The sequence below is a fragment of the Triticum aestivum genome, chromosome 3B, assembly GCF_018294505.1.
Source record: "Triticum aestivum cultivar Chinese Spring chromosome 3B, IWGSC CS RefSeq v2.1, whole genome shotgun sequence".
NCBI lineage: Eukaryota > Viridiplantae > Streptophyta > Magnoliopsida > Poales > Poaceae > Triticum > Triticum aestivum.
Window position 1 is genome coordinate 839,327,794 of NC_057801.1, and position 8,848 is coordinate 839,336,641.

An 8,848-nucleotide genomic window follows, 5' to 3' on the forward strand; every position below is an offset into this window, starting at 1 on the left:
GGTGCGGAGCAGCTGCAGCAGCAGCAGTCTAGGGCTTGCTTAAACGGGAGCGAGCACGATGGCAGCGTCATTATTTATAACACCCCGCATATGGGCCAGGCCCAGTGCCTAACTGCAACGAGCAAGGCCTGCCACTGCCAGGTTTGCGTAGACCAAGACTATAGTTTTTTTTTTTACAAAAGCAGAATGATCCTCGGCCTCTGCATCTCCGGCCGATGCATGCAGCCACCATTAATTATTCACTATCCAAAAAAATCTATTAAGTATTCAGTATTCACAAAGACCAAGACTATAGTATATGCATGTTTGCTGTTTTTTGTCCTCTATAAATGTTCAAAAGTTTACTAACTCTATCCATTGATGCGACAACGGCGGAGGCGATGGCGCTTCAGCGAGGACTGGAACTGTTGGAAGACCTTGGATGTCAACCATTGATTGTTGAATCAGTTTCGCTGGGAATTATTCAAGCTTGTAATGGTGTGAATGAAATCTGGAGCCCTTACACTGTTTTTTAATGCATTGTCCTAGGTATGCTAAATAGATTGACACGCAATCTAGCTTGACATAGTTTTGATTCAAATTCTATTTTTGCCTGGGATGGTGATCACCCGGTTTTCTACTACATGACATTGTGGATGATGTAACTTTGGTTCGAGTTAATAAAATGCGCCAAGTGTCTTTTCCTTAAAAATGACTCTACAAAATAATCTTGAAATTAAGAATTGTTAATTTTAATTAAAACAAATCGTTTTTTCCTTTTTTTTTGGAAATTTGACTAAAATGATGGGGCATCTCGAAAAATGTTCTGACTTTATAAAATGTCCACAAATTTTAAAACCAGTTTAAAAAAATGATTATGAATTTTGAAACACGTTCATTGATTCGCAAAATTTAGAAAATTTTGAATTAAGAAAAATGTTCACAACTTAAGATATATGTACCTGGATTTCAGGTCGGTGATAGGCGTACTTATGGGCCGCTCGACCGATCAACTGAGGCTTGAAACCAGCAGCACACCAAGTTTGAGCCCATCCAATTAAGGTCGCCCCTACCTCTCTCTCATCAGGGCAGCTCCAGATGGACCGACCCAGCCACGCGGGAGGCTACAGCCTCCTTTTTCTTTTCTTCTTTTCTGTTTTCTGTTTTAGTTTTTTCCTTTATTTTTACTTCTGTTTATATTACAAAAAACACTCTATATAAAACATTTCAAAAATGATAAATGTGTATAGAGAAAATTTTATAACGTATACGAATATATATATATATATATATATAATTGATCAAGTATTCAAAAAATGTTAATCAAATATTTGAACAAGTAATTGAAAAATGCTAATCAAGCATTTGAATAATCTCAAAAGTTTATAGCAAAAATGTTGACCATGTATTAAATATGATGAATTTTGATCATATATCTAAAAAAGGTTAATCAAGCATTTCAAAAAATCGTTAAAAAAATATTCGAGAAATGTTAAGCACGCATTTGGAAATGTTAAATGTATATAGAAAAAATGTTGACCTTGTACTAAAAATTATGAAACTTTTTGATCACGCATATAAAAATGCTAATCAAGCATTTAAAAAACTGTTGAGCAAGTATTTGAAAAATACTAATCAAGCATTTGGAAAATGTTAAATGTCTATAGAAAAAATGTTGACCATTTATTATAAAATGATGAAAAAAGATATTCAAGTATTTGAGAAAATGTTGAACAAATATTTGAAAAATGTTACTCAAGCATTTGGAAAATATTAATTGGGTATATAAAAAGTGTTGACCATGTATGAAAAAATAATGGAAAATTTGATCATATATACATAAATGTTAATTAAGTATTTGAAAAATGTTGAATAAGTATTTGAAAAAATGTTAATCAATCATTTAAAAAAGTCGCACGCGGATGGACGTCCACTTCTTGTATTTATAGGGAAGAGATGGTGGCATGGCATGGCTGAGAGAACACATCAGAGATCTGGAGGGGGTGCAGATGGCCAGAGGAAACACAATGGCGTGGACCGATGAGGTGGCGCTAGCCAGACCATCCCTTGCTGGCTTATGAGCATCCCTAGGCGCATGCAACAACTACTATTAATTTTAATCAAAGAAGAGGAACAAGTCCAGTCTGACTCCTTGATTGCTCAAGCCACCAGTCCCGTATGCATGCGCCCTTGATTATCGGCTCCACTGAAAGCATGCATGTAGCCAAGTGGGCGGCTGCTGGCATTCAAAGCGTGTAACCAATTGCTCGATCGTGCCTCCATGTCACCGCGTTCCACAAATTTGTTTGCCAGCCTCCACACCCAGCAACGCTTCGTGCCGCCATGCTACAGTTGGGCGGCATAATGAAATAAAGCAGAACAAATCTCTCGTCTTCTCTTTGGCGTGGAATTTCTTATAATCATCATCATAAAGATACAACTTGTCCTTCACTATGCTCCTTAATTAGGATATACTATATGGGCAAAACTCAAGCAAGATCAGCTTATTTTACCCAACACAATCCTCTCTTGGCAATTCAGTAATCAAACGATCCAGTCAGTCAGCGGTATGTTCGGAAATTACATCAGATTGATTACAAAGCACAACAGTTTGGAGCTCATAAACTGATTGATTCATTCAAGAAACCATTCACCAAGCACCCTTTCAACAAGGCAACATCCCCTAGGACTAATAAGTAAACAAAAGAGCAGATCCCAGCAAGGATTTCTCAAAACCAACTTCTTTCTTTATTTCTTTCTCAGTCAGAAAATACATGATTACAAAAGGTAAATTTTCAGGCCCCTGCTTTAGTATGAAAGCAAAAGGATCCAAACCAAAACAAAATTCGCTCCTAGTACAAGCAAGCATCCAAACCAAACTAACACTACAGGACTACAAAAATAATAAATGGAAACTCCTATCCATGGCTGCTACGTCTTGATGCAAACCAACAGAAACGTGATGATCATCCATTGCTTCCTGCAGGAGAAACATGACATGGTGCAAGGTCAGCCAGTCAGTAGGATGCCTGATCGACAAAAGGAAATAATGTCAGCAAGGATAGTCAACGGCCCAAACTTGGAGGACCTTCTATTGCGCCATCAATGATACATTTGGATCCAAATCTGTCAAGTATTAAAAACAAATTAGAGAATTATGGCACAACTAGAATACCCCAATAACAAAATACTAACCTTTTATCACTAGCGCAAAAGATATATCAATTCCCTACCCATTCCAGAAATAAGAAGCAACAACTTGCTATTAAAAGGACAGTGTTGTTATACTTCTTTCTAACTTACATGGCACAAGGTCAATGAGTCAGCTCAACTAGGTACAAGTCGAGGCAAACAGGAACCAAAAAAAAGCATAGAGCATTCTAGTAAGGCTCATACTACACCCAAAAGGTAGCAATCAAGCATGGTTAAAATGAGGAACAAAATTACAGATTGTCGTTTAACAAACGGGCATCTAAACGCAGTTTCAGTACAGCAAGTGGTAGCTTCTGTAGATGAGTGATTGTTGTTTAACAAACGGGTTTATTGACGCAAACCCAGATACTATCAGTACAACGAGTGGTCGTTGTTGTAGCTGAGACAGTTTTTTGTTTAACAGATGGGCATCTTAACACAGACCCATATAACTTACATGGCCGTGGTGGTTTTCTCTTGCTCGGTTTAAGGCTAGACTTATGCAGAAGTAAGATAGACATGGTGTTGGAAATATGCCCTAGAGGCAATAATAAAAGGATTATTATTATATTTCCTTGTTCATGATAATTGTCTTTTATTCATGCTATAATTGTATTATCCGGAAATCGTAATACACGTGTGAATACATAGACCACAATATGTCCCTAGTGAGCCTCTAGTTGACTAGCTCGTTGATCAACAGATAGTCATGGTTTCCTGACTATGGACATTGGATGTCATTGATAACGGGATCACATCATTAGGAGAATGATGTGATGGACAAGACCCAATCCTAAGCATAGCACAAGATCGTGTAGTTCATTTGCTAGAGCTTTTCCAATGTCAAATATCTTTTCTTTTGACCATGAGATCGTGTAACTCCCGGATACCGTAGGAGTGCTTTGGGTGTACCAAACATTGCAACGTAACTGGGTGACTATAAAGGTGCACTACAGGTATCTCCGAAAGTGTCTGTTGGGTTGACACGGATCGAGACTGGGATTTGTCACTCCGTATGACGAAGAGGTATCTCTGGGCCCACTCGATAATGCATCATCATAATGAGCTCAAAGTGACCAAGTGTCTGATCACGAGATCATGCATTACGGTACGAGTAAAGTGACTTGCCGGTAACGAGATTGAACGAGGTATTGGGATACCAACGATCGAATCTCAGGCAAGTAACGTACCGATTGACAAAGGGAATTGCATACGGGGTTGCTTAAATCCTCGACATCGTGGTTCATCCGATGAGATCATCGAGGAGCATGTGGGAGCCAACATGGGTATGCAGATCCCACTGTTGGTTATTGACCGGAGAGCCGTCTCGGTCATGTCTGCATGTCTCCCGAACCCGTAGGGTCTACACACTTAAGGTTCGGTGACGCTAGGGTTGTATGAATATGAGTATGCAGCAAACCGAAAGTTGTTCGGAGTCCCGGATGAGATCCCGGACGTCACGAGGAGTTCCGGAATGGTCCGGAGGTAAAGAATTATATATAGGAAGTGATGTTTCGGCCATCGGGGGAGTTTCGGGGGTCACCGGTATTGTACCGGGACCACCGGAAGGGTCCCGGGGGTCCACCGGGTGGGGCCACCTATCCCGGAGGGCCCCGTGGGCTGAAGTGGGGAGGGAACCAGCCCCTGGTGGGCTGGTGCGCCCCCCATGGGCCCCCCTCATGCGCCTAGGGTTGGGAACCCTAGGGGAGGGGGCGCCCCACTTGCCTTGGGGGGCAAGCCTCCCCTTGGCCGCCGCCCCCCTAGGAGATCCCATCTCCTAGGGCCGGCGCCCCCCCAGGGGCCTATATAAAGGGGGGGGGGGGAGGGAGGGCAGCCGCACCCAAGTCTTGGTGCCTCCCTCTCCCCTGCTACACCTCCTCCTCCTCCCGTAGTTGCTTGGCGAAGCCCTGCCGGAGTCCTGCTGCATCCACCACCACGCCGTCGTGCTGCTAGATCTTCATCAACCTCTCCCTCCTCCTTGCTGGATCAAGGCGCGGGAGACGTCATCCGCTCCGTACGTGTGTTGAACGCGGAGGTGCTGTCCGTTCGGCACTTGGTCATCGGTGATTTGGATCACGACGAGTACGACTACCTCAACCCCGTTCTCTTGAACGCTTCCGCTCGCGATCTACAAAGGTATGTAGATGAACTATTATCACTCGTTGCTAGATGAACTCGTAGATGGATCTTGGTGAAACCGTAGGAAAATTTTTATTTTCTGCAACGTTCCCCAACACATGGCCCATAACAAGCAACACGGTGAGCATTTATTTAGCACACAAGGCAAGCCAACCATTAAACATTAGCCAACCAAGCTAATATAATTAAGGTCAAAGAGCGCCGAAGCCCTAACTAACCCTAGACCATCCACGACCTGATGTCAATGAAACAGTGCATGGTGCAACAGAGGATGGGGAGGAGCTGGAGTTGCTCACAATGGTGGTTTGCGTAGCCGATGCCCAATAGTGTTGCATCCCCTCCGTCGGTTGCAACCACCGTGCACCTTGCCTGGCCGGGATGTTGAAATGAAGCCCTTCTCCTCTATTGCACGGATGAGATGCTCCCTGCTACACATGGACAGGAGAAATCAGAAATTTTGAGGTCATAACAAAAAGGGAATAGCATCAAGTTGACGCTGCAGCTGGGCTAGAGGACATAATGGTGATCGAGATCAACTGCTGGACGCCAACAAAAGTAGCTGCAATGTAACTCACCAGTTTTCTCTTGGCAATTTGAACTATAGAAAGGGCTACAACATCCTTACTGTCCTGACATGATGCCGATATGTTGTCGTCCGCCTTTCTAAAACATTACCAGTAGCAAATGGTTTAACCAACATATGCACAGGCGGTAGCAGAAACATCAACTACACAGGCAATGTTTACAAAGCCAAAATGGAAGAAAATGCATCAAAAGGGATCATTACAGTCTTGCTTGAGCTCAGCCATCAAACACTCATTGAAAATACATGCAACAAAAGGGATTATTACAGTCTTACTTGAGCAACCATCAAACACTCTTAGCTATTCCCAACATTCGGAATTCCTTCACGCCGAATAATAAATAGTACAAATACTACTACTGGCGACAAAACATTTAACAGTAGGGCCATCGTTTTATCCAAGTTGTCACAAATTTATTTCCTGCTAATTTTGAAGTCATGGTAACAAAGCAAAGAGGATAGCAAGCTCAGATCAGATGAGCATCAGCAGTAAATACAATACACTTTTTGAGTTCCTTGGCATACACTACACAACACACTGAATAAATAGCAGTGATCAAATTAAACTGCACAGCATGCCAGCATTACTACAGAAATTACACTGGAATCAACCACGAAAGCAGCAGAGCATTGGTTGTTGAACCAATAGTCTTGTGATGCCTCTCGTGACTCACGCCTTCCTGAAATGTCAAATAGTCACAACTGGATTAACACACATAAGGAGAGCCGTACAAATGGATCAATAAACATAAGCAGAACCTAGATAACAACCATTCCAGCATGTATATTTCGTCAAACGCGACTAGATCTTTCTAAAAATTTGAACAACCCGAAGTCATAGTCCAATGTTTGAAAGCTTCTTAAGCTGATCTTTTTTCACTGATTCTCATTTTCGTCGTTCAAGGTCTGATCGCTCATAGTTCTATTGTAACTTTGTTATCACTACTATGCTCATGTAATCGAGGACGAACGGAACCCGCCCAACCATGGTAGTTTGGTTTCACAACCAACATGCATAAATAATGAACATGATGACATCTAATACTTAATCTTTCCAGATTCAGTAGCAAAAAAAGCCAAGCTAGCATTACCAATTTACCACTACAAAAGAAAGAAACTTGACATGGGCTGTGATGAATATCAGCAAGAGTCACCGATAGGCATTGGGAAGTGATGGCCTAAGACATTCAGGTCGAGGCGTACACGTTCTACAACTAGTATGAAAAAGAATGTTTGTTAAACTACAATCAGTAAACTAGCTAGTTTAGGAAGGACAGAAAGGACACGTTTATTAAAACAACTAGCTAATCTTTTAGAAAACCATGTTGCTAAAACTAGAACTAAACTCAAGACAGCTAGAAATCACAACTATGAAACAGTTTCAAGTATCAAGAGTAAATTAACTTTGCATAGATGGCACAACAAGAGGGAGAAACATTTAAATATAATAGTACCAGTATTGAAGTCTCCATCTAGTTCTCATATGTAAAATTCAATCTCCAAATAGCAATTATCAAATGAGAAACTCTAGTATAGCGACATAACCAGGCCCCGGATGTTTGTGCATATCCAAACAAACATAGAAGGTTTATAGAGGACATATAGACATCAAACAAGTACAAATAACAAAACTGAGATATGTACTACAAGTTCCAAGAACCCTATACAACATCATCAACTTGCAACCTTCCCAGCTAAATTTCTTATTGTGACACACGTTAAAGGTTTTTGAGTCGACGAGTCGTTCTGGGGTAGCGACTCTTGACAAATCGACCCTACAGTTGCGACTCGTCAACTAGTCGACATGTTGAGTCGACCTTGCAGTTGTGACTTGTCGACTAGTGGTGACTAGTCGTTCGACTCAAAAACAGTGCACACGACACCATCTGTGTGTTCATATCTAGCAGTCGCACACATCGAATACAACGGGAACAAGCTTTGCACCTGTGAGCCACTCTCTTACAAGGCTGGAATCAGCAGTCATGAAGAAAAAGGGCTTCCCCCCTCTTTGTATTACAAAGCAACCATCCGATACAATCCACGATAGGTGCTGGGGCGGAAGCAGCACAAGCACGCCCAAAAGAAAAGAAAAAGAAAAAGAAAAAGAAAAAGAAACAAATGCCGACAATGGCAGGTTGACGAAACAAAGATGGCCAGTGACCGCTGCACCCACCGGAGAAGTACCACCTCGCTTCTAGCACTCCGAGGCGTCGCGTACCGAGCAGCACCTTTAGGAAGGAATGCGACGACGACGAAGCTGCTGCCCCAGACAAGTCCAAGGGTTTCCCCCGGTACGCAGAGGGCAGTGGGGAAGGGGCAGATTCGACGCCCTTCAGGAAGGTCCGGCGGCGCCCGCAGGCGTCACCACGTCGGTGATGGACAAGCCACCAGGGATTTCTCCCAACCCAAACAACCACCACCACCCCGGACGATCGGAAGCGCTCCACCAGAACTGCCGCCCACCAACATGTGCTACCACAGTCACTGAACCATCAATGCCGTCTCGCTGAGCCACCGACACGAGACCTGGAGGAGGGACGAGGGGCCAACGGGCTTGGGGGAGGCCGCAACTCAGCCGATGGGAGGGGACTACCACCACCGCCGACGCGGAGCCGACCGGACGTGACGACAGGAGCTTACCAGGCCCGCACAGGCCCGGCTGGACCCCAGAGATCCGGACAACCCCTGCCACCACGCTGCAGCACCTCGGCCGACGAAGCCGCCACCACCCGCATCCCTCGACGCCGCGCCACCACCGCCAGGGAGCCACGCCGCCGCACGCCGGAACGCCGGCCCGCCCCAACCCAACTGGAGCCCAGAAGAGCCCGGATCTGGGCGGAGCGAAGGCCGGCGGCTAGTCGCACCGCCGCGCGCCCCGCGGCCAACGGCCACGCCACCGCATAAGACACGCCCGCGCCCCGCGGACCCCACCACCAGGACGCACCATCGCCAGCC